At 48.1% G+C, this 27615-nt stretch overlaps 1 protein-coding gene across 1 annotated transcript in view; it reads right to left on the bottom strand.

The window, feature by feature from the left end:
• The window catches only part of LDLRAD4 (low density lipoprotein receptor class A domain containing 4), a 266783-nt gene that overhangs the window by 82901 nt on the left and 156267 nt on the right, over nt 1–27615 (bottom strand).

Below are 27615 nucleotides of genomic sequence, written 5' to 3'. Positions count from 1 at the left end.
CACCTCATCTGTCCAGCGAGCAGTCATGGGTTAGGGTCTCCTCGTCCACGCTTCTTCAGCCAGACGCCCTCTTCCCCGGAGGCAGTGAGCCCACCCAGCTCAGGACGGCTGTGGAAGGAGTCGGGGGACAGCTGGACATGCTCAGGACTGAAGCCAGTTCCCCGCCGGCACGACACGTCTGCCTCTGGCCCTAAGACCCGCACTCACTGCGTCCAGGTCAGATCTCCTGGGAAGGCTGACAGGGCTTCACCAAATGCTGGATTTCTGCTCAGGTGATCGCTGTGTGTTCTTCCTTGGATGCTGATGCTGGCCGCGCCCCTCTGGCTGACGTGGCGACAGCCTGGACATAGGGGATGTGGGTGTGTATGCAGCTGAAGTGACTTTCTATGTTCTACTTCAGGTCCTTTGTTTCTGACACGTGTCATCACATGTCATGGCCCAAATCTAACTTAAAAAAAATTATTCTACATTATGAAGCTCTATTCAGGATGTTGTTAATTAAGAGGAAAAATTTGAAAAAAAAAAAAGGAAAAATTTGAAAATACTGAACTTTTACATGATAGTAAATATTTACACAATATTTTTAGTAATTTTATTTTGGTATAAGTTACTCTATGATTCCCTCCTTTGCCAAAGTAATCAAATAATTCCCCAATGAGAATAAGAAACCTAATTTGATTTTCCAAATTACAATTACATAGTTATATGTCAGACTCATTTGAAATAGAAATCAATAACCACAGCAACAACACTGCACATGGCATTCTAGCCCCAGGGGCAGAAATGGCCGGAGCCCCCGCGTGAGGCGATACATATGCCTGGGACAGTCGGCTGGACCCAGAAGACCCAGCCATGAGAGCCGAAGTGAGTGCCTGCGTGGTTTGACAGTGTCTTACCCCTAGTAACTTTCAAGGCAAGGAAGCCATATAATCTCATCATGAGAGATTATTTTCCCTAAAATAAAGAAGCCAAAAAAGCACCTAACCCTGCTTGTTAGAACAAATCTTTAGTTTTTTAAATCCTGAAAAGTACTATATGATGAAGTCCACTCTTCAAGTCATTCACCTTGACACCTATCGGTCTACTGTGCTTCCTGTGAGTCCGCAGCTCCTGTCTGCACGCGTCCCCTCCACGCGGGCCTCTGTGCTCCCCGAACACTCAGCATCAGGGATGATGACACAGAGCTGCCCCTCTGAGGCCCAGTCTCTCTCCCTTTCCTTCCTCAGTCCCCGGATGACCCCAAACCCGCAGCCACATCAGACTCTACTCCAACCACAGCCTTCAAAGCTCTGGGAACAGTTCTTTCCTTCCTCCTGAGGTCTGGGCACCCAAGTTTCTATTTTTAAAAAGGCAAAATCAGAGGATATTGGTTTAGACCTTGTTAGGAGGTGAGACATTTACAAAGAACTTCCCGGAATCTCCGAGCTCAGGGGCTTGGCTTATCTTGGTCGCCACTCAAACCAGCATCATGAAGGCAGGCCAGGCCACCCAGCGCCACTGCAGAAGATCCTCATCCAGAAACCTCTGAAAGGCCCAGGCAGCTCTCCAGGCAGAGGGATGCACAACACTAGTGACTCCCAAGCTTTTCTCGCGGAAAACCTGATGCTGAACTTGGGGTCTAATAATCCACTGCTGTGGCTCTTTTGAAACAGCCCACTCGGCTATGGGGGCTGTCACCACACCCTCAGAGCAGCCTGTGACCCTGCAGAAAGCACATACATGCTGGCATCACAGCAGCCCGAGGGCCACGTGGACAGCAGGCACAGAGCCCACGAGGGCATGGCGCTCCAGAGGGTGAAGTCTGAGCAAAGCCTCGAAGCAGGATGGGTGCTGAGCTGAGGGGTGGGGGGAGGGGAGTCCTCCATAAGCCAATCAGTGCAAGGGACTCAGGAGATCACAGAGGGATGAGGGGTGCCGGGGAGTCAGGTGGGGGCCACTGCCAAGGGGCTCATGTGTGGTAAGCAACACGGAGCCTGGTGAGGATTCCAGGCGAGGAACTGGCACAGCTGGACTGTTTTCCAACCAGAACCCTGGCTGATGGTCAGAGGGGATGGAAGGAAAACAGGAGTTGGGGGCTCACCCAGGGTAGCATATCTCAGCCTGGATGTGCATGCTCACCACCGGGGCCCATGTTCAAGGGAGGAGTGGGATGCTGTGGGTCTGAGGGGGGGGCCCAGGGTTCCGGGCTCCTAACAAGGTTCTCAGATGACACAGAGCCACCAGGCCTCGGGGAGAGAGCGCACAGTCCGAGCCCAGGCAGTCAGGGAGGAGGGGACACTGCCTTGTCCCTATGCTGTTCCCCTGTACCCGATTCTTAGAAGTGGGTCCAGAGCAGGACAGAGGGAGCCCAGGGGGTCTGTGAACAGTGGATGAAGGGAACGCGCCTTTGGTGCCCCTGGCTGGCCTGAGACGGGGCATCAGAGCCAGGGACCAAGGAAAAGCCGCTGCCGTCCCCCCAACCATGGTGCCTGCACTGATGTGAAGGATGCCCTAGCTTGCCCCTCATGGAGGGCGTGTGCCTTTCTCCCTCCTAAATGTGCGCATAAGCTCACCAAGAGGAATGATGACCTGATGGTCAGAACAGTGGTATCACATCTGTACCTGAACAGCCCCTGGGCTCACCACCTCGCTTCCAGACCACAGCTTTTCTCAGCTATGAAAAAAGGGGGGCTGGACTAGAAAATGCCTCCAGTCCTCTGTCCATAGTCCTAAAGCTTTCGAAAGCCCCCCCCCTGCCCTAAGCACCCACCCATAGGCTGCTCTGCCTGCTCAGTCGGCTTCACAGCTCTCAGCCTCCAGGTGGTGCACAAACTACTCTCCCCAGAAGCATTCCTGCTTCCGCACTGGTTCTAAGGGTGGATGGGTGGGTGGGGAGGAGCTGCGGTGCTACTTTCCCAGGCAGGCCTGTTTCCCATCCACAAACACCTCTTCCTGGGAACATCAGAGCCCCTGCTTCACCCAGACCGAGGAAAGGAAATCTAACACCATAGCCATCTTGCTGGAAGGCAAAATGGGTTCCCCTCTTGGAGAAAATCAGGGCACAATCAGGGTTTCTCACTCCTGGTGTTCCTTCTTTTATTCTTTACCTCAGAAAAACTCCACCAAATTATTAAAGCATTAATATAAATTTAGTCTCCTAAAAAGCTTAGGCCAATTGTGGGGTTAAGTTCAAACATGTCTGTAAAAATTGATTTAAGTAATAACCTTTTTTAAAGATTGATACACAGTTGACACGTAACATTAGTTTCAGGTGTGTAATACAGTGATTCTATATTTGTATTTATTGTGAAGTGATCACTACAGTGAGTCTAGTTAACATCCATCCCCACACACAGTCAACAATTTTTTTTCTCGTGATGGGACCTTTTAAGATCTACTCTCCTAGCAACTTCCAAGTACACAAGACAGTTTTGTTAACTGCAGTCACCATGCTGTGTGTTACATCCAAGGGCTTATTTATTTTGACCCCCTTCATGTGTTTTGCATAAGCAACTTTACTTGATACGTCCAAAAGGATAAGACAAAAAAAGTTAGTCAGTAGAGAACCTTTCTGATATAAGGCATGATCTAATCTAACAAATACTATCCACATCACTTCATTCTCTTATTTTGAAATATTAGGCCAGGCAAACACATGCAGGGCCAGATGCACTCACTGCCAGTTGTCCGGCCCGCGATTCAGCGAGTGAGGTGCGCTGGGTGGGAGGGAACAGGAGGACATGTTCCCCATGACACCCACCCTTAGCTTCTGTCGTTCACGTGGAGGAGAACCGGCTGCTCCTCAACCCCCACCCAGGACCACCAACAATGCTGGCCCAACGGCTACTACATCTGCCCATTTTTCAAAAGAGAAATTTGACCAGATTAAAGTTAAATCTCCTAATTTTTTCAATGTTGACAGTTTATTCATAATTTTTAAAACCCTCAGAGACAACAGCATATACAGTAAACCAAACACGTGTCTGGATCCGAAGTGGCCCGAGGCCAGTGTGCAGCCTCTCACAACAAAGCGACCCCATCCTCAGAAGCCACGTCCAGTGGCCACATTGAGGGTTAATGCTGTCATGCGCTGGAAGATCTTCACTGTCTGAGCCCCGGATTAATCCAAATTATGGTGCCTATTCCCCCACAAACTCCATTCTGGTGAAACCAGCCTTCCACCACCACCAACACGCCGTCCTCCTTTCCAACTCTGTTCCTCCCCACATACTGTTTTGTTCCCAGAAGTGGTCTCTCCCCACCTCCAGTCGTGAGGTACCATCACACAGTTTTCCATGACGCCTCGGTAAACAGACCTTTTCTCATCAGATCCACTGGGACGTTTCACGTGGATTCATTCTTTCCTGACAAAGCTGTGAGCTCTGGGTGGTGGGGCGAGGTCTAGATGGCCATTCGTAAGGTCTCATGTTTTTTAAGAGGGTAACAAGGATCCACATGCACCCTATGACATGAAGGCCTCTGGGACATGAGTCCCAAAACACACGACGTTAATTAACCCAGAAGAGATCAGCCACAGCTAACCTGGCACTCCCTCAAGTGGGAGGCAGAGTTGTCCAGCCCATGTGAAAAAGGTCTGGTTAACAGTGCAAAGCACAGAACTGAAAACAGCACCACGTCCACGCTCCTGGATTCGCCCACCTGCCCTATTTCCCTTTGGAGACAGGTGAGCGCTTGACTGGTCTAAACGTTAGGGACTTTCCAGAAACCAGAAGGCACCATGGCAGACCCAGGGCAAAATCAGGCCCCAAAACTGCGGTTGCCCAAAGACCATGAACCCCTTAACCCCAGACCAAACAGGACCCATACTCTTGCCAATTAATAGACTCAACTGGAATCCTGAGCCAACCCCACACCCGGAGTCCCCGGTCACTCATTTCCTAGATCAGCCTGAGTCCTCAGAACCGCCAGAGCATATGCTGAGTCAGACACATCCCGCCTGACCTATGGATGCCAAAACCCTGAAAGTGTTTGAATTTGTCTGGGATGCTGCATTCATTCAGAAACCCCCGACGATGGACAAGTGCCTACAACAAAACTAGAGAAGGCGGAGAGGGCAGAGGGCACAGGGCAGGAAGCACCCAGGCAGCATGTGCGTCCCTTCCCACCCAGGGCTGCAAGTGGGGCAAGATGACAACTCACCTGTCATATGATCATTAAGCTATAATTAGTTTTGGGTTTTCATTAACTATATTCTGCCTTCAAGTGTTTAAATCCATCTGATGCCCTGGGGCGGGGATGGGGTGGGGTGGGGCATTTGCTATACTCCTGTAAAGTATTTTCATTTCAGTTGGGAAGCTTAATTAATGTTGATTTCTACAAACAAATGCTGTTCAGAGAACGTTAATGACATGCTAAGATTATGAGTAAATTAAAAACACTATCTTTGAACATTTTTATTTATTAAAAAAATTTTTTTAATTTATTTATTTTCTTTATTTATTTTTGGTTGCGTTGGGTCTTCGTTGCTGTGTGCAGGCTTTCTCTAGTTGCACTGAGCGGGGTCTACTCTTCATTGTGGTGTGCGGGCTTCTCATTGCAGTGGCTTCTCTTGTTGTGGAGCACAGGCTCTAGGTGTGAGGGCTTCAGTAGTTGTGGCATGCAAGCTCAGTAGTTGTGGCTCGCGGGCTCTAGAGCACAGGCTCAGTAGTTGTGGTGCATGGGATTAGTTGCTCCGCGGCACGTGGGATCTTCCCGGACCAGGGCTCGAACCTGTGTCCCTTGCATTGGCAGGCAGATTCTTAACCACTGTGCCACCAGGGAAGCCCCCAAATATTTTTTTTTTCCCCAAATATTTTTTAAAAACAGGTAGACATGGGCTTCCCTCTCCATCCCCTTCCTGCCAACATTCAGGTCCGGCACGCTAGGCAGGTGCATGTTAGGTAAGAAGCCAGTGAGGACGGGAACAGAGGAAGAGCCCGTCTCATCTCGGGGGCTGTGCGTCAGTCGGGGGCGCCTACACCCTCAGGTTCGTCTCCAGCCTCCGCAGGTCAGGCTCCTGCAGCTTCCATGGAGCCGCTGCTTTGTTCAGACTCCAGTGTGTCTCACAGGGCAGAACGGAAGCCACACGTCGGGCACCCCCTCTTTTGTTGCCTCCCCAGCTCCCTCGTGCTTCTGCCCTTCTGCCGAGTAGTCTGTCGAGCGTGGTCCCTGCAACATGGCGGTGGCGGCAGCAGCAGCATCTGCAGACTCGTAAGAAACACAAACGCTCAGAACATCCCAGGTCTTCCGAATCTCAGAGGATGGAGTCAGCTGATGCATGGAAAATTGGAGAACCTTTTTCCAAAATGCCTCAGCCCTTTCCTCCCTCTTTCTCCCCCCTTAAAATAGAAAAGCAGTGCTTGGCTTCTTCCTGATGGTGACGCCGCCGCCTTCTGTGGGGGAGCCTGCTAAGTGCTTCACACCCTCATGCGTGCGGCACTCATGCAGCGACAGACTGTTACGGTGGGATCCTGATCCACGTTCTATGATGACTGCACCTGGCCTCAACCAGATCAAGGTCGTGAGCCTGAGTCTTAGAGATGCCCATTTATGCTGGGCCCCTCTGAGGCTACAAAAGGCAGCCTTCAGTCTGCGGCAGACACTGGTGGTAAGACACAGGCATAGGACCCACTGAAAGGCCACAGATCAGCCCACAGGGAGACCAGCACCCGTCGCTGGAACACACTAAGGGCTGCATACCCATGATGCCACTGTCAGTGATCCAGAGGACTTCCCACAAAGCTCTGCACCTTCAGGAAAGCACCCCGGAGGAGGGCGTGCAGACAAGCTTCTCCGCCTGTCAGCCTGGCAGGGGGCAGGGAGCGGGCAGCACTGAGCATGGCTGCAGCGTCAGCAGCAAGAGGAAGGGGCACGTGTCCCGGGAGGAGTCGCAGTGGGCTTGCTGGCCTCCCAGCACCTTGGGGAGAGATGGAAGCTGAAGGCAGGGTCAGCACCGGCCAGTGAGGAAGATGCTTCTGCGGCCAAGGGGCAGGCGTCAACTGGGGGAGGGGGACATGACCTCCTCACACCCTGTCTTTCAGCACTGGCATGGGGTGACAGAAGCAAGAAGCTGTGTCCCCACGGCAACACTGAGCTTTTCAGATCACACTCCTAATTTCCACTCAGAACCTTGGAAAGTAATCCTGCACAGAACCACCACGAGCAGGCACAGATTGAGGGCTGAGGTTTCAGCTCCTCGAGAGCGAGGAGCCATCCACTCACTCATGGGTACCTCCATGTCCCACGCCCAGCGGGGCAAAGGTGACCGCATCCTTCGTGGAGCTTCCGACCCAGGGGCCTCAGGCTGGGCCATTTTGCTCCAGCTTGAATCCGAGTCGTGAGCTGTGAGGGTTGTGCTCAAACCCCAGGCTGGCGAGGGAGTGGCTGGAGGGCTGGGACCTGCATTTCAACCTGACGATTTTACTCTCTAACCATCCTTACACACACTTGCAAAATGCTGAAAATGTTTCTTCTTCATGAAACATGACCGTTAAACTTGAGGGTGAGAAAATACACAGGAAACACTTATTTCTCTGAAAATTCTGGACAGAAGGAGACTCTACAAACATTTCTGCAGCCTCCTATTCGGAGATCTGCAAAAGTCTTCAGGTACATCCCTTCAGATGTCGAGGGTCTACAGAATATTACTTTCTTGTCAAATACAGTCATAGCAGAAGGAGTTTATTATTCAATCTCTTTCGATCCCCAGATCTGTGAGACAGACTGGAGAAGGAGAAATAAAACTCAATGTTATTATTTCCATTCCAAATAATTTCGTTCTTTTTTTAATCTTTTGTGATAAAATATATATAACAAATTTTGCCATTTTAACCATTTTAAGTATACATTCAGTGGTATTAATTACATTCACACTATTGTCCCACTATCACCACTATGTGTTTCCAAATCTCTTCCAGCATCCCAAACAGAAACTCTGCAACCAAGTAAGTTCCCACTCTCCCCTCTCCCAGCTCCTGGTAACCTCTAATCTACTTTCTGTCTCTATGAATTTGCCTATTCTAGGTATCTCATATAAGTAGAATTACACAATAATTGTCTTTTTGTGCCTGGCTTATTTCACTTAGCATGAAGTTTTTCAAGAATTATCCATATTGTAGCCTGTATCAGAATGTCATTCCTTTCTATGGCTGAGTAATATTCCAGTTTATACCCCATTTTATTTATCCATTCATCAGTTGATAGACACTTGGAATGTTTCCAGCTTTTGGCTGTTGTGAATCATGCTACAATGAACACTGGTATACAAATATGTGTTCACGTTCCTGTTTTCAACTCTTTGGGGTCTATAACTAGGAGTAGAAGTCCTTGGTTATATGGTAGTTCTACATTTAGCTTTTGAGGAGCTGTCAAACTTTTCCATAGCAACTGCACTTTTTTTTTTTTTGCGGTACACGGGCCTCTCACTGTTGTGGCCTCTCCCGTTGCGGAGCACAGGCTCCAGACGCGCAGGCTCAGCGGCCATGGCTCACGGGCCCAGCCGCTCCGCGGCATGTGGGATCTTCCCGGACCGGGGCACAAACCCGTGTCCCCTGCATCGGCAGGCGGACTCTCAACCACTGCGCCACCAGGGAAGCCCAACATCTGTCATCTTACACAGACAAAAACAGAAAAAGAAAATGGTTTTTCTCCTTGTGATGAGAACTCTTAGGATCTACACTCCTAACGACTCTCATATAAACCATAGAGCAGTGTTAAGTACAGTCGTGTTGTACATTACATTCCTTGTTCTTATTTATCTGATAACTGGAAGTTTGCACCTTTTGACCACCTCCCTCTCATTCCCCCACCCACCCTCCGCTTCTGGTAACCACAAGTCTGATCTCTGTTTCTATGTTGAGGGTTTTTTCTTTCTTTCTTTTTTAGATTCCACATATAAGTGAAATCATACAGTATTTGTCTTTCTCTGTCTGACTTATTTCACTTAGCATAATGCCCTCAAGATCCATCCATCTTTTTGCAAATGGCAGGATTTCCTTCTTTTTGTGGCTGAATAATATTCCAGACACACACACACACACACACACACACACACACACACTCACACACACACACACCCATTATCTTTATCCATTCATCCGTTGATAGACACTTAGGTTGTTTCCATGACTTTTTTTTTGGGCTGTGTTGGGTCTTCGTCGCTGCGCACGGGCTCTCTCTAGTTGTGGAGAGTGGGGGGCTGCTCTTCGTTGCAGTGCGTGGGCTTCTCACTGCAGTGGCTTCTACTGCTGAGGAGCACGGGCTCTAGGCACGTGGGCTCAGTAGTTGTGGCACGCGGGCTTAGTTGCTCCGCAGCATGTGGGATCTTCCCGGGCCAGGGCTTGAACCCATGTCCCCTGCATTGGCAGGTGGGTTCTCAACCACTGCACCACCAGGGAAGCCCGTTTCCATGTCTTGACTACTGTAAATCATGCCAAGAAACATGGGGTACAGATATCTCCTTGACACAGTGTTTTCATTTCCTTCAGATATATTCCCAGAAGTGGAATTGTTGGATCATATGGTAGTTCTATTTCCCATTGTTCGAGGAATCTCCATACTGTTTTCCATAGAAACTGGACCAACTTACATTCCCACCAACAGGGCACAAGGGTTTCCTTTTCTCCATATCTTCGTCAGCATTTGTTATCTCTTGTCTTTTTGATGATAGCCATTCTGACAGCTGTGAGGTGATACTGTGGTTTGGATTTGCATTTCCTTTATGATTAGTGATGCTGAGCATCTTTTCATGTACTTGTTGGCCATTTGTATATCTTCTTTGAAAAAATGTCTATTCAGGTCATTTGCCCATTTTAAAATGGGATTATTTGGGTTTTTTGCTACTGAATTATATGAGTTCTTTATATTGGACATTTGGATATTAACCCCTTATCAGATATACCATTAGCAAATATTTTTTCCCATTCAGTACGTTGTCTTTTCATTTTGTTTATCATTTCTTTGCTGTCCTATGCCCATTTTTAAATTGGGTTGTCTTTTTGTTAAGTTTTAGTAGTTCTCTATATATTCTGGATAGTAAGCCCTTATCAGATATATGAGTTACAAATATTTTCTCCCATTCTGTAGGATGTCTTTTCACTTTCTTGATAATGTCTTTAGATGCACAAGAGTTTTTAATTTTGATGAAGACCAATTTATTTTTTCTTTTGCTGCTCATGCTTTTGGTATCGTATCTAAGAATTCACTGCCAAATCCGAGATCATGAAGATTTCCCTCTATCTTTTCATTTAAGAGTTTTGTGGTTTTAACTCTTATTAGGATAATTTTTGCATCTGGCGTGAGGTAGGGTTCCAAGTTCATTCTCTGGCATGTGGAAATTCAGTTGTCCCAGCACCATTTGTTAAAAAGACTATTCTTTCCCCATTGAATGGACTTGAAACCTTGTCAAAAATCAGTTGGCCATAGATGTATGGGTATACATTTCCAGACTCTCAATGCTATTCCACTGAGAATAGAATTTATGTCTATCCTTATACCAGTACCACACTGTTTTGATTACTGTAGCTTTATAAATTTTGAAATTGGGAAGTGTGAGTCCTCTGACTTTGTTCCTTTTCAAGATTATTTTGGTTATTTAGGACCCCTTACAATTCTGTACAAATTTGAGGATCAGCTTTTGCATTTCTGTGGGAAAAAAAGGCTGCTGGAATTTTGGTAGGGGTTACACTGAATTTGTGGATCGTTTTGGGTAGTACTGACATCTTAGCAATATTAAGTCTTCCTGCCCATGAATATGTGATGATGTCTTTCCATTTAATTAAGGCTTCTTTAAATTTCTGTCTGCAGTGTTTCATAGGTTTCACTGTACAAGTCTTTCCTCCTTGGTTGAATTTATTTCTAGTTATTTTCTTCTTTTAGATACTATTTTAAATAAAATTACTTTCTTAATTTCCTTTCAGATTGTTCACTGCACACGTATAGAAACAATGGGTTCCTCTGTGTTAATCTTCTTCCCTGCAACTTTGCTGAATTTGTTTATTAGCTCTAGTACCTTTTGTGCGGATTCTTTGGGATTTTCTGCAACAGGATCGTGTCATCTGCAAATCGGGATCGTTTTAGTTCCTTCTTTGTAATTCGAATGATTATTATTTCTTTTTCTTATCTAAGTGCTCTGACTAGAATTTCCAGTACGATACTGAATAGTAGTGGTGAAACTGGCATCCTTGTCTTGTTCCTTATCTTAGGGGGAAAGCTTTCAGTCTTTCACCATTGAGTATGGTGTTAGCTGTGGGTTTTAATAAACGTCCTTTATTTCGTTGAGGAAGTTCCCTTCTGCACCTGTTTTTTAAGTGTTTATATTATGAAAGGATGCTGGATTTTGTCAAATGCCTTTTTTGTTGTTTATTGAGATAAGCGTGTTTTTTTCCTTCATTTTTTAAAATGTGGTGTATTACACTGGTTGACTTCTTTATGTTGAACTACAATTTCATTATTTCTTAAAAAGATAATTAATTTCAAAAGATGTATTACTATATAAAAACTATGCTCTGAGCATCATTATTTCATTCAACACATGTTTAACTGTACACTCTGGCACTGTTCTAAGTACTGACTGTAGTTCACACCAGTAAATTAAACATACATATCTACCCTCCTGGAGTAACATCTGGGAGAGGGGACAAAATAAGAAAGATAAGTAAAATACAGAGTATTTTAATTAGTACAAGTGATAAGGAAAGAATATAAAGCAGCAAAGGGGGCAGAGAGCATGACGAGGTTGAGATTTTAGATAGAGAGGGCTATCTAACTTGCAACATTACAGTTTACAAACATGTCCATAACTCAGCACTGCTTGAGAAATAGAGAAAAACGCTCTTAGTGAAGAGGAAGAAATTGCCTCAACAAATGTAGTGTCTTTCCCACAAAAATCCCCTGCCAAGCCAAAAGCCTTATTAGGAAATCCCATTTCCTTTTGGCTCCATGTCCTCCACCAACAGGTACTGAGCCTGATGTCAAATATAATGTGGGTTTTGTGTGTTGTGAGCCAGTGAGGGCATAAATGGCACAAAATACTGCCCTCCACAACCAGAACAAGGATCCATCAAGTGATAAAAGAGTAGGTCTCCAAAATCATAACCCACCCTTCTAATTGTCATCCCTTTTACTTATTTTTAATAGCTGAAAATATTCAGGACTGTGCATTTGTCCGTAACTCCCACAGGCTAGTTTCCTGACACTGAATGATTCTTTTAGAAGTTATAAAAAGTTAAGTCATCTTTTCATTTCTGACTCCAACATGCTAACAGAATTTGAACATATTCATCTGACCTTCAGAATAAATGAAAAATATAGCATGAGAATGAAGAGCAGGCATGCTGTTTGATACACTGATTTTAACATGGAAGCTGCAACGGAGTGCCAATTAAGTGAATCACAGAAATAGACAGAAAATATATCCAGGGTTTTTAAGCAGATATTATACAGGTTAAACATGGCCTAACTTCAATTACAAAATTACAGCAGCATACTTCTCAATAGCCATGTAGATTTTTAATAGGGAGCTTCCTAGAGAAGACAATCATCTGACTTTGCATCTGAGCAATGTTTCTTTCAGCCTCTTCCAGCTCACTCTCCTCTCTCCCATCACAGCAGGCAGGATGGGCCATGAGCAACGGGAAACTGCACTTCCCAGCCCCGTGGCAAGGCCGACGTCAGGGACAGGTGCACGCGGGGATGTGAAGTGTAGCCCGTCAGGCCATGAATTCACTAATCCAGCTTTGTCTTAAAACCCTGGGGTGGGGTGGGGCTGAAGGGAAGGAGGGTTTCACACGCCCCATCTACAGGCCCCATCTACAGGGATGTACACCTCAAGCAGTCCGGCTCTGAAGGCCCCAAAGGGTACTTCTGTAGGTAATGGCTCCATCCTTCCACAGCCGGTCACTCCGAGTGGAAGGCCCTAGGTGCACAGTGACCTCCAAACTATCCCCGTGGCAGACAGTCTTGGTTACGTCGTTCATTTACACACAGAGAAAAGAAAGACTTGCTGTTAAGATTTTGCGCTTTAAAAGGCAACAAGTACAACCAGACATTTAATAAGGAAAACTGAAGCACCGAAATGAGGCTACTGGTTGACATGAGCTCAAAAAAATGTAGGTGAATGAAAATATGCAATGCCTAATTTTATTAATCAGATTAGAGCAACTCTGTAGAAAATTACTATTCTTTGCTCATCAACACAGATAAGGCAATGTAAACACTTCCCTATTGCTACTGTGCCCAAACACTTCTCTGCTGAGCTATTAGCCAGTGTTTCATATTATAAAAATCGTAATAGAAAATTGTGGCCCAACAGCTGGATGCAGAGTTCCCAGCAATATGGAGAAACAGTTGTGTTTATGCAGAGATCAGTCTTTCAAACTGAGAGATCTCCAAAGCTCCATTTGTACTTAAAGGCTTGTTTTTTTGTTACCCAGTAAATAACTCATTCATATTCTACAAAGAAAACCCTCTAAAATGGGAGAAAAACCCGTATTTAACATTAGGGAGGGAAATGGGGCTGAAAGCAAGAAAAGCAGTCTATTTCCCCCAGCTTCTTGGACTAGATTAAAGCTTGTCTTTATAATTTAAAGTAGCCTCTACTTTTTCCACATTTGTAAGAGGCAGAAATTTCATGAAAGGCTGAGAGGCACTATCCACAAGTGCAGAAATTATGCCAGAGAACATGCTGAGAAACACATTTTTAAAAGAAGAGATCATGCGTCCTTTTCTCTTATTCTGCAGCACATTTTCCTTAGCTGCTGTGTTTCGCCAGGATGGAGGGGCAGTTGTCAGGATGGTCTGAAACCTAGCACCCTGCCAGTGGTCGTCAGGAGTGTCAGGGAACCGTGCCGAGTCAGGATCAAGCGTCAGAGTTGTGCTGGGAGTGCCCACCACAGGGTGTAAATCAGAGTCTCTGGAAGACACGGTGTATGTATGCTCGTCAACTATCTCAAAAAAAATGACAGTTTGGGAGATGAGTGTCAAGAAGTGTTTTTAAGCCTGTTTGAATATAAAATAAAACAACAGAACAGAGCTGCTTGTTCACAGGCAAGAAAGGGAGTACATCCTGTTCGTCCTCAGTCCCGCGGCCGCTGGCTGCCTGGCTCTTCCAGACCCAGGCTGGGGGATGGTGCCAACAACTGGACGGCGGGGCCTGGCAGGCTGTGCCCTTCCATAGATGAAGGAAGAGAAAGGCGTTCTCTTCGGAGACCAAATAGAGGCCTGGGGAAAGGAGGGCCCGAGAGTCTGTCCTGCCCATGCAGGTCCAGGAAGAGGTCAGCCCTCCCCAACAAGCACACATGGCACTGAATCTAGAAACTGCTGTCTGCAGGGAACCATCAATCACTTCAGAGATTCTGAAAGGCGACGGGCCTGAGGGCAGCAAGTCACCCTCGGGCTGCCGCCAAAGGGCTGCACTTGCCTGTCAGCTGCCCCCCAAGAACCAGGGAGGCCCTCAGGGCAGCCCACCTCCACACAGATCCCCCAGGATCTCCCCCCAGAGAGCACCTTTGCCCTCCTCCAGTCTTGGCAGCGAACTGTTCACCAAAAGGTCTGAGCCCTCTGGCTCCTTCAATGGACAGGAGTTCCTGGATGGGGCTTTGCTTGGGGTCTCTGTACTTCTGGCCACATCCTTACTGTCTCCGCTCCGCCCCTGAAAAGCCACCAGTACCCAGTCTGCCTGGCCTCCTGGACCACCTCCCTGCTGTGCTTTGCGGCCATGTTCATCTCAGACCATACCTCACTTCTCAGTATTTATTGACTGACAGTGTCTGAGAAGATCCTAAAAGGACAGAGGCCATGGACAGGGCAGGCTGGGCGCAGGGCTTCCTGGGGCCGACTTCCTTCCCTGGAGGTTGAGGAGCACTGACACAGGGCCGCACACCCTCTGGGCATCTCCCCTTACCCCTGTGCCCTGACGCCTCTGCTGAAGTCCTCCTTACACATTTCGTTTGAAACAGCCCAAAGTGCAGATGGCAGATATCACTATCCCATTTAAGAAAAAAAGAAGGAAAAGAAGGAGAGAGAGAAGTGGAGGGGAGAGTCAGATGGGAGAGAGGGAAGAGGAAAAAGATGAGGGAATATATGTGTGTTTCGAAGTTTAACTCTGGTGCAGGAAGGTAGGAAGCAGAAAACTAGACGTGTTGTAGCAAAACCTCCTCCCAAAACACTGGGAAGATGTGTGAGGAGAGCCTGGAGAAGGGGTGCCTGGGCTCTGACCAGGATCCACGATGAGTTTCCCACACACAGTAGAGCCCTATAAAAAGTTTCCTCAACTACAGTAGTGACTTGACTCCAGGTGGGGCTCTCTGTAGAGAGATGCTCCAGAAGAGCTGGCTCCCAGCACAGACCCAGGCTGGCAGTGGCCCCTTTCTGTCCCTGCTCTTCAGGTGAAGGGGCACCTTCTCCCACCCCCTGATGTGTGCCTGGGCCGGGCTGGGTGCTGGGACCCAGGACGCCTTCCTGGGCAGGTGGAGCTGTGCAGAAGCCTGGATGCCCGCCCAGAGGGGCTGGGCAGCTCCTCCCTAGGGAGCAGGTGGCACTGCAGGCTGCCCAGGGCCACGCCAGCACTTTCGGGGGCCACACCACATCCCATGGGAGACGATGGCTGGGGTTGACTAGTTGATGTGCTGTTGAGTCCTGTGACCTTTCGTTACATGTGTTCATTTCCATTTTGCAGCTGTCTTCTCCTCTCGTGGGGCAGTATCATTTTTTCCCTGTTTCCGATATTTGCATGGGCCCTCGAAAAGGTGGGAGACTCCAGGCTCTCTGCCTGCATCCTGCTCGGATAGAAACCCGGGTCCTGGAGCCAGGACGCACAGCAGCTGAAGGGTCCTCTGCCCGGCTCCGCTGTGTGTGTGTGTGTGTGTGTGTACAGGTAACCCAGCATCAGTCTACTGTCTATCCTCTGCAGGTGAGCACCACCAAGTCTAACAGAACCTGGATCGCCCAGCACAGTGACGGGTGCACACGAACCCACTCACTGAACACTGACGGGATACCTGCGAGTTTCCATGCCCTATGCGTGCCTTGGGGACCCAGCAAAGTGCACCAAGAGGAATACCTGATGAATGGATGAGTGACCCACAGGTGATCGTGACTGTAGCTGTGGCCTCAGGGCTGCTGTACGAAAGCAGGGCTTCCTCACTCCCCAGCAGGTATGCCCGAGCCCTAAATGCCATGCACGCGGCACCCTGCCCACCTCACTTCTGTCAGGTGCCAGGCCCTGAGGCTCAGGTGAGCTCTGGGGAGGGCCAGGTGGGCTCCTGCACCCTCCCCGCAGAAACAGCCATCCTCCAATTTCGACAGACCCAGCGATCTCAGCAGACAAGCCCTGGCTGTCGCCCACTCACTCGGGTGTCTTTCACCTGACTGACTACTGCAAAGTGAAAGCAAGCAAATAGGGGAGGGTGCATCTTGGTGTTCAAGATTATGAACAGAATGGAGTCATTGGTTAATATGGAGCCAGGACAAAACTGCAAGGCAGAAATTCAAAATTCTATATATTTAATTTACTGTACGGCATTTAAATCATCCCTTTAAACTTGGTATACTGGAATTCTTTTGCACATTTAAGTGACACATTTAGAACCTCTTTCTATAACTCAGATCAACATGTCATCTAGAGAAACATCAACCACGAACAGGACAGAAACTGATCTATTTGGTCAAAAGGCCACCTCCTGTCACCACTGCAAACATCTCTCCTCCCCGTCAACTGCCTTCAGCCCCAACAGTCGTACTAAGAGGCTCTTCTGTCTCCGTAGTTCCAGAAAGGCAGCACAGCTCATCAAGGAGCTGGGCGGTCCCTTTCAGAGACCACCACCACGTAAACAGAACCCACCACCCAACGTGGGGCGGGAGTGGCGCCCTCCTGCTCGGCCCCATTCGAGCCACAGCAGCCCCGAGCCCCCGCGGCTTGAGCGTATTTCACTGCTGCGATCACAGATTTCCATCTCCGCCAGTGTGCAGCTAGGTGCCAGACTGGATTCACACACTGCATCCTGACTGTCCCCCGTGAACAGATTACACAAGAACACTGCGGGCAGGGGCTGGCAAGTGATGAAAGGGGTCACAGTGGGAAAGGCAGACCCGGTGACGACGGCCGGAGTGAGGGGCACAGGGAGGCACTTGTGTGACACCAGGAAATGCTGTCTGCCTGGTGACTTCCAGCAAACACCTGAAAATAATCACATGATTTACAAAGAAACACCTCTTCTGGATAAATGTTGTGTCCAATATTTATCTCATTCAAGTTAATAACAGACATAAAGTCACTGATTCAGGTGCTTTTTTGAGCCACGGGGATTCCAGGGATCACAATCGTTTTCCCTGCCCAGGTGGAGAAAACCCAGGCCCAAGGCGGTAACGAACCAAGATCACTGCCCAGAGTAGCAGACAGAGCCTCTGACTCTGATTCTAAGCCACTCGTGTGACAGGAGCAATGCACAAATCTATTGTCATCCACGATAAAAACAAGTTTCAGTGCTGGGCCTCCAAAAAAATATCGTTAAGGGTCCTTCCCCTTGCAAACGTCACACCCAAAGTTCCCAAGTAACACCATGATACCGTGTCACACTGCAACAACTCCCAGGCCTCCTTACCTCTACAATGTGGGCACTTGAACACACGGCAGCAGCGAAACAAAGTCCATCACTTGTTTCCAAAGGGAAAAGAACTGGACCGTGTATCTTTCCTCAAATACAGCCCCTGCTGTTATTCAAATGTTAACATTCACACACAATAAAACCCTGTGACACACTCTCACACACATGCGTGCTCACACACATGCGTGTGCACACACACACCACAGGAGTTAGGAGGGGAACAGGGAGGAACTAACTGGTAAAGGAAACAGACATCCGGCTGTAAGATGAACAAGGTCTGAGGACCTACCGTACAACACGGTGACTACAGGTGGCAACACTGTTGTACAAATGAAACTTTTGCTAAGAGTAGAACTTAAATATTCTCACCAAAAAAAAAAAAAGGGACAAAAGCGGTAAATATGTGAGGTGATAGATGTGGTAATTTACTAGGTGGCGGGAATCCTTTCACAATGTGTACATATATTAAATCACCACAATGTACACGTTAAACATCTTACAATTTTGTCAACTATACCTCAATAAGGCTGATGTTTTAAAAAATTTAAAGCAAGCTGCAAAGTACAACCATGACTTTTGACTGTTCTGACTGTGTTTCTTCAACTCCCAGCCCTGGCTGACTGATAACCGCAGACCCCAGACCCAAGCTCCCTGGGGGCTCCGCTCGTCCCCCAGCCCATGAGCTAAGCGTCTGCCCGAGTCTCCCGGGATCAGGCCTCTCCCCTCGGAGGCTGGATCACCCTCCAGTGACTCCACTCCACAGCCTCCGCCCTGAAATAACCACACTCCCCTCCCTCACTCCCCAGCAGTGAGACCCCCGAATGGGGGCGGGCTGGGGGGGGACCCCTCCTAGCTGGTGCAGCTCTGACTATATATCTATTCAACTCCTGATGTGATTTCACACCCATTCCTTCAAACTCTTTTTTTTTCTTTTTTTACATAATCATATCACAGCAATAAGACTCTTCTCAAAACCTGTTGAAAAGCCAGACCCCTCCCCCCTTTACCTTCCCTGTAGTGTCTCAGATGGCAACTTCGAGTTCACCTGAAGGCCACCTGCTCTGTGGACAAGGCAGGGTCCTTCCAGGGGCTCCCCCTCTGTTCTCCGTCTATAAGTTTCCCTTGCCTATAAGGTGGGGCTCAGAGCTGCGTGCTCTCTCAGGACCTGCATGGGTATAACTGCCTTGTCTCAGAGCCTCACTCTCCTACTCAAAACCCTTCAATGACTTCCTTCAGAATAGAGAATAAAAACTACTTGGCCCGACATCCTGGCTTTCTGTAATCTGGCCCCAATCTACCTTTCTAGTAATGCTCCTTAAAATCAGCCCTGACCTCCAAGCAAGTTGGCTTTTTGTGACCATTCCCCCACATGCCAGGCTGCTCAGGAAAGAGAGTTCTCCAAGGCCCCCACCCACGATGGGTCTGCCTTGTGCACCCACGCACCAGTGCTGTCCCACACTTGGCACTGGAGAAATTGCCCCAAACCTCTATGGATCTTCTCAAGGGCACCAGTTTACCACTAGATGGAGACCACATCCTGTACCCCGGCATCCCCCCATACTCTGCATCCTGTGCCCATCACATGCTCAACACTCACAAAAATACTCTCCACGAAATATACCCCCCAAAAGGATGTGTTGCTACTACTTAGGGTACCATTTTCTATGAGTAACCACCCCAAACACATTTTCTCTAGAGCACTCTCCAGCCCCCTGTCCTGTTCTGAAAATTAGTCCTAGCACCTGGTTTTTCTGGGAGAAGCTACCTGCACTGTCCATCAGTCCCTGTTACTCCAGGTTAAATGTCCTGACACGAGAACGAATGCAGAGCCACAAGGGACTGAGGAGGCAGCAGCCATTGCTCCTGCGGCCTTGTGGGGTTGCAGGTGCCCTGGGACATCTTTAAAACCCTCTCCATTTTTTAAGGTCAGACTGGCCTTTAAGAACTTGGATTCATGCAAGTTCCCTCCGCAAGAAGCAGACGACACTCGGAATTTCTATCTTCCAAGCACACATAACAGGAAGGGGCTGCACTTTCTTGGTTGTCCTTCTGTAGAAACTATATCAAGTCACAGACATAGACCTGAATCAAGTCACAGAAGGTATATCACTGTCCTTGCCTGGCTCAGCCGCCCGCACCTCCCAAGACAGGGAGAGCAGCCTGCTTCCAACCCTGATGGCTGGAGAGACTGCCAGTCTGAGCACGTTCCCAGGAACAACACCTGGGTTCCCCCAGAGATCTAAGGAGAAAAGGGTCAGAGGTTAGTTCAAGTTCCTTTTTCTCCCATTTTTTAGAATAAGTGAATAAAGGAAGCCCAGAAGCCCCAGTGAAGATGAAGGGATAAAGATAAGGAGGCAACACGCCCAGGCATCCCTTCGGAAACAGGTTCTGCCAATGTGAGGGTGGGGCCTCTTCCCAAAGAGGGGAACCACACCTCATTGTTCCAGCCAAGTCCCCCTAGGAAATCTCGGGGGCCCCTGACACGGGCAGACAACGTTCTGCTCCTCTGATGACGTGAACAGAACCAAGAGGTGTTGCGGTTCACTCTCCAGACACCCAGGCTGTTGTCAGCTGGCATCACACCCCGCATGGCACCCAGATGCCACGATGAGCGCTCCTTGCAGCTTGTCCAAAACGGGGAGAATTTATGCCCTACATGTAGCTGAGGGGATGGCAGGCAAGAGATTCAGGGAAGGGCGAAGCATCTCTGAGAGATGGCTATGCCTTCAGGACGACCCAGAAGACACTTCTAAGAGCCACTCTGGGAGGTCGGCTCGCTTGCTGCCTGTGGCTCCAGCTCCCGAACACAAGAGCTCATTTCTTCTTTTCCAGGGATCGTGTGCTTCATGATTAGTTTTCACCTTTGATTTCCTTTTTCTTTCCAGGCAGGATGAAGCAAAGACCACCTAGCTTTCCCGCTGCTGTTAGCTCTTGGGACATGACAAGAATGGATGAAGGAGTGAAAAAATGATTATTGCTAAACTTAGGTTGCTGGGAGTTTTTTCCAAACCAAAAGCCTATGTTGGCGTCTGCTCTGAGACGTAACTAAAAGAGCTCCAAGCCAGGTGGCTGATTCCGTGGTTGGGCCTCCGGGGCGGGGGGGTGGGGGGTACCTTCTGCAGGACAGGACACATGCTGTGATGACTGAATCTCAGTTCTATTTCTGCAGTTCCTCAAAGAGGGTCCCTTCCAAGTTTTACTGCAGACCCTTTTGGGTAATTTTTCTGAGGCAAATACATGACTAAGGACATGGAGCCCAACAACAAGGCCCCTCCCAGGTGAGCTGTATCTGCTCCGCCTGTCAGTGCCCCTCCCCCCATAACTTCATCCTGAGAGCACAGACCCACCCCGCCCCCACCCCATTCAGACTGTGAGTTTTCATGGGTATAAAGTCACTACTTATGTCACATAAATCCCACTCCTAGCACTGGGGAAACACTGAGCAAAGCGACCATCGGAAGGTGCTGTGTCCCAGGGTGCAGCCGAGTGGGTGCTCGTGAGGGCTCCACCTCTCTGCCTCCAGCACCATTAGCAGAGTGGCCGGTCAAAAGAGCCAGCTCTGGAACGTTCTCAGAGATTCATCAGAAAAGAAAGCATGCCAGGTGAGTCTCTAAAACCCTCCCTAATTAAGAAGCTAAACCCTGGAAATGAACAGTCAGGACACACGGTGTCAACCAGAGCAGCACCAGGCTCAGCAACACACACGACTGATCCGGTCCCTCGTCTGCGTCCCACCGTTCAGGGCAGGGCGTGTCTGGGTGAGATCACTCGGCATCCTGCAGCGGTGGAGCGCAGTCTAAATCAACAGCACCATCCACTTACACCTCTCCCTTCACGCTCTCTCTAATGCCTGATATTAGTTGAGTTTGTACGAAAACTGATCCGAAAGAGAGGGCCTCTTCTCTCCCCCGACACTGCATCCCCCTCCCCCAGGAAGCAGACTCGCATTGATTTCTGTCTGATTACACGAGGGCCTGCCCTGACTTTCCCGTTACTTAAGCCGGCGTCTCAGTGCGTGTCCTCAGAGACCGGGCTCCGCTCAGGCAGGGCCGTCTAGACAGTATTCATGACCCATCTGTCTGGCAGGCCTGCGGACGGCAAACTCTATTAGAACTGAAGCCGCGCCTCCCGCCCGCTCTCCCTTTGCAAAGCAGGAATCTGACACTGAAAATTACTATCATTGTTGCAGTTCTCAAAATAGCACTGCCAGACTTTCATTAACATCCACGCTAGACTACTAAATATTTAAAGAAGTGGATAAATTTCATCTGAAGTGGGACAGCCCCGTACACATGAAAGCAGTAACAGAATCAAAATGTAAATCTAAGAGGTAGTTTTTATCCAGTAAATTTAGTGTCACAGCAGGAGGAAAGGAAGCCTAGGGTTTACTGAAAGTCCCTCCCATTTGTTCTCTGCCTTTGTTTATTTGAAAAGGCAGAGTTGCCTTCCAAGTTCTTACAAGATTTTAATTGACAGAAAACCGTCTTGGAGAAACAGAGGCACAAACCAAAGGGGCGGGCGGGGAGGGGCCCTTCTGGCATGAAGGAGGAGGGTGAGCCTGCCCCTCTGTGGGCGGCGGGGTAGCTGCTGCACCCTGACCTTGTTTAAATGCCATCCTGGGTCATTTACACACAAGCCAGTAATTGTTTTGCCATGGATTCCTTTTTTAAGTTGAAAAAGGGGTGGGCAGCCCTGTCAAAAGAACACACACTGCTGTGCAGAACAGCTTGGTTCAAGCCGAGTGGCCTCTACTACTGACCTTGACCAAGGCAGGAGCCACCCCACCAACATCCCTGCCCTGGGGCAACACAACGCCCTGGGAGACCATCCCACCCTCCCTGTGGAGGCCACATCAGAGTGTGATCCACTGAGGGCATCTGGAGGGGCCACAGAGCTCACAAGACCCAGCGGTGCATCAGGGGTACAGGGCTAACAGTCCACGTCTGACCGAGGGGGGGCTCTGTGCTCACAGCAGGTGAAGGGGAGTAAGCAGTGGCAGAAATGGAGGCACCCTGTTCACTGGATCCCACCAGCTCCCGTGTTCACATTTCCACCCTCCTGATCAGAAAGGAAAACGGAAAGGGGAACTGACTTCCTGCAGGTCATATATATATAGGACACAGCCGGGCGGAACTGAAGAAGGGATCAATTACTCCAACAATCTGTAGAGGAAACCTGAAGGAACTCAACAAAACCAATGATCCCTGATACAGCAGGGATCTTGGGTTAATATTTTGGAATCTACTTGAAAATCCAGGATGAAACGAAGATTACCATCGTCTATATATCAATTAAAAACTGCCATATAAACAATTGCTCTTGGAGCCCTCACTTCTATGGGCCTTCATAATAATACATTGTTTGTTTGATCTCCACCCTACAAACCTTTAAAAACTGATGCGTAAATCCTTATCCTACTAAAAAAAATCATGAAAAAACAAACACCTAGAAGCAAAAACAAACAAACAAAAACCACAGCCTGAATTTAGTTCCTCGCTTCAACATGTTCTAGCTGGGTGACCCTGAATAAATTACTTAACCTCTCTGAGCACTGTTCCCTAGGCTAGATTTCTAGGTTTTGAGATAAATTACATGATGCATGTAAACAGCCGGCACTCAGCAAATGGCAGCTCTCTGCCCACCTCATCCCCATCCTAAGAAGCCACAGGCCTTCAGATAAACTCCTTGCACCGCTAATCATCAGAGAAGTACAGCTATGTTGCTGCTTTGCTTTTGTTAAGTGGTGATGAGATGAGTGGGAAGCAGCAGCGGGTGAAGTCCCGGCTGGTGCGTCCTGGCGCCCGGCTGTCAACATATAAGATGAGGAGGGAGTGGAGGGCTGGCCCAGCACAGCGCCCTCCGCAGCAGCATTCGGGCTACTCTTCCATGGGGCGTTTGCTGAGAAACACGAACTACTTCGAAAGACAAGATTGAGGGCAACAGCAAGAGTTTAATGTGGACTGTCTGTCAGAAAGTAGTACTGTGTCAACGTTACATTTTCTGGGCTTTGGTAACTATACTATGGTTATGGAAGAGAATGTCTTTTTCTTAGGAAATACACATTTAAGTATTTTTGGGTGAAGAGACATGGTGCCTGCAACTTACTACGTGCAAGGCATTATTCTAACTGCTTTACCTAAACTATTTTACTAAATCCTTAGAACAATCCTTTGAGGAAGATACCAATACTATTATTGTCTTTGTTTCACACAGGAGAAAAATCAAGGTATAAGGAGGTTAAGCAACTTGCCTAAAGCCACAATCAGTGAGTGGGGACTGTAGACTGTAACTCAGGGCCTCATCTTGGATTTTCTAGTTGGAACAAACTGCAGGCCCAGCACCGTTTGCAGGGCTGTTTACAGCACAGCCAGCAGCAGTACAAAGCCGGTCCCAGGGACACACTGGCAGGAAGCGGGACCTGCGCTGGTAGACTGACCAGGTCACTGATGCGACAAGCAGCACACCCACACGTGCCAGCACACGCGCACCTAATCTAGTCAAGTCACCTCTGGGCCCCGCACAAACCAGCCCTTCCTGTGCCCCAGGAGGGCTTGTCTCCCAGGGGCTCTGCACTGGGAAACCGAGACCCCAGTAGAGCACAGGGCATCCTGCCACACTGCTGGCCACAGAATGAACCCCAACTAGAGTAGGGACATACTCCAGTGAGTTTGGGTGTTGGCAGTAACCAATATACACCGTAATGACAGACAATTTGGGGAACAGACCTTATGTCCCCTCTCTCTGTGTCCTATCACGCAGGCTTCCAGGGCTGAATAAGTATTCTCACCCTCCAGGTCTACTTGCAGGGCACTAGGCCACGCAAAACACAAGTTTTTTTTCATCCTCCGGTCCGACTTGAGTTTTCAAAAATAATCACATTCAATAATCTGCAAAAATACTGATTCACTATGCTGTACACCTGAAACTAACACAATATTGTAAACCAACTATACTTGCATAAAAAAATTTCTTTAATTTTTAAAAAGCTTATCAAATAGGAACAGAGCCCTATAGCTAATATAGAAATTAAATTTGTAGTTAAAAGCATTTGTACAAAGAAAACCCTAAGCCCAGATGGCTTCAATGGTGTATTTTATAAAATATTTGAAGAAGAAATAATAGCAATGCTACATAATCTCTAAACTATTGATGCATATAACACAGAGGAAAATCAAAATAATTATGCTGGATGAAAGAAGCCAAACAGAAGAGTGTGCACATTATGATTCCAGTTATATAAACTCTAGAAAATACAAGCCAATCTATAAAGACACCAATCCATCAGTGGTTGCCTGGGGTGCAGACAGGGAGCTAAGACAGGAAGGGACCACAGGAGAGTGACAAACATGTTGGGCAGATGGACACACCATGGTTAACTTGTGATGGTTTCATGGGTATATTCCTATGTAAAACTTACCAACTTGTAATTGCTAAATATGTGCACTTTCCTGTGTGTCAATTATTCCACAAAAGCTGTTTAAAGATAGATATATAGCCAACTGAAAAAACATAAAGTAAAAAAAAAAAAATCACATTCATCCATTCACTCAGCACGTATTTACAGGGCCACTCACTGTATATTGTATACACCACACACTGTATACTATATATGCCATGCAACGTATACTATATATGCCACGCACTATGGGAGGCACTAAGGCTACAGCTGAAACCCTTGTAGTCACTGTTCAACTAAGGGCCATGCTGACAGCTTGCTGGGAAGTAACAGAGGAAGGATAAATGGTTTTCAATTCAATTCAACAGATCCTTTTCAAGTGCCGACATGTACAGTCCATGCTTCGTTAGGAGTGTCAGGGCTTCCAAAGATGTGAGCACAGCTCCTGTCTTCAAAGAGCTTAACACTTGAAATCATTCTTGTCCACATGTGATGATGAAGCAGAACAGTCAACACCTTAAGAGGGACACAAGATGTTGTAGGGTTCCAAGCAGGAGAAATTATTTCTGGTAAGGGTTAGTGACCAATCAGGAAAGTGACCAACCTGATGTAACTGGCAAAACACTAAGAGACAGAAAATACCAAAAGGACGGTCTGGTCTGGGGGTGCAGGAAGAAATAACTGCTTCAGCTTTGAATGCTCAGGAGTTGGAGAGGTTTGGGAGAAGCCTTACGAGCAGAGTTGGATACTTCGTCTGAGCTGGAGATAAGAATACGGGCGTGGCTTTGATGGCAAGTGGTGTCTAGAACCCCACAGACAAGGGCAAGGACCAGGCTGGAACCTGGTGGACAGAGGAGCCGCCACAGAGAAGGAGCAGCTGGAGGTGTCCAGGGAGACCTGGACCCTAAGGGAACGGAGAATCTCAAAGAGGGGATGATAAACCTTACCGACTATGGAGAAAAGGCCAGAAAGAGAAGAAATGGGAAGAAAAAAAAAAAAAATCCATGGGATCTGGCCGTGAACAAGCAACCCAGCAAAAGCAGCCAGGGGAGAGCAGTGGTGAGTAAGAAGGGGCTGGAGAGGGCGGGTCGGGGCGAGCTGAGCTGCTCCGGGAGAGAAAGGGACAGGGCAGGCCCAGCCAGGGCAAGCGCAGGGGAGAGCAGGGGAGGGCTCCACCCAGGAATGGCAAGGACCTGAGGGCTGCTCGGGCCCTCCCTAACAGAGGCCACGCTGCCCTTGGGTCTGCGAGGCTGATGCAGCAGGGGGCAGTGGGCTCAGAGGCACAGGGCGGTCAGAAGGCACTTGGGGAAGTCAGAGGGAGGAAGGTGAAGGTGAGGGGCCTGGAGGAGAAGGAAGGATCAGCCAGGGGAGGTGACAGAGCGGCTGGTGAGACCCCTAGTGCTGGGGAACAGGACTCTGCACTCCTGGAGTCTCACTTCCTTGAAGTTAAACAGGCCACTGAGAATCACAGAATCCTAGATAAAATTGTAACAGGGAGGAGCCAATCCTGACTCCATCTTGGATCTGTTTCTTTTACTTTAACCTTTGCTGCCCGCTGCTTTTGTTCACTAAAAGGATACTGTCTAGCAGACCTACTAGAGAATGGACTTGAGGACGTAGGGAGTGGGAAGGGTAAGCTGGGACAAAGTGAGAGAGTGGCATGGACATATATATACTACCAAACGTAAAATAGATAGCTAGTGGGAAGCAGCTGCATAGCACAGGGAGATCAGCTCGGTGCTTTGTGACCACCTAGAGGGGTGGGATAGGGAGGGTGGGAGGGAGGGAGATGCAAGAGGGAAGAGATATGGGGGGATATATGTATAGCTGATTCACTTTGTTATAAAGCAGAAACTAACACATCATTGTAAAGCAATTATACTCCAATAAAGATGTTAAAAAAAAAAAAGGATACTGTCTATACACAGTGGCCTGCCTCAGGGAACCCTGTCCCTCTGCCTGAATGTTAAACCAAAGTGCCTTTATTCAGCGAAGCATTCGGACCCTGTCCACCTGTGGATGGCTGCAAGGAAGAAGAAATTAACACATCCCCTCCCCAAGGCTGGCCATTCCAGGAGATATTTGCAAAACTTACGGCCTTTTTACTTTACTTCCTCATCTCCTCCCCCTCTCTGTTCTATGAAAGAAACAGGCATCCAAACCCCGATAAGATGGGTTTTCGGACACACTAGTCTGTCATCTTCTCTGTCTGCCGGCTGTCCGAATAAAGTCGTATTCCTTGCCTCAACACCTCGTCTCCCAATTTACTGGCCTGTCATGTGGTGAGCAGAGCGAGCTCGGACTCGGTGACAAAACCTGGGAGCTGGTCACACCCAAGTGCAGCAGAGGTTGTTCCTAAAAAGGTTCCATGTACACAACTAGACATTTTAATTCATCCGTTCAGAATGACACTGATCACCTCTGAAGCGCTAGAGGGAACCTTCTCGTTATTAAGAAAACTGATGCAATATGAGATCTACTTCCTGGTAATCACATAGCAAATGGGAGTTTCTCTTTATAGAAGTATCCCCACTAGTAAATGGAGAAAAAAGGGCAGAATTAGGTCATGACTGCTTTGCAACCCCCCAATGACTGACGATAATCACATAACAGAACGAGCCCCCCGAAGTGGACAGCAGG

The sequence above is a fragment of the Stenella coeruleoalba genome (genome assembly GCF_951394435.1).
Source record: "Stenella coeruleoalba genome assembly, chromosome: 14".
Taxonomy (NCBI): Eukaryota; Metazoa; Chordata; class Mammalia; order Artiodactyla; family Delphinidae; genus Stenella; species Stenella coeruleoalba.
The sequence above is the reverse complement of the archived record's forward strand: the minus strand, read 5'-3'. Positions and strand labels throughout refer to the sequence as shown.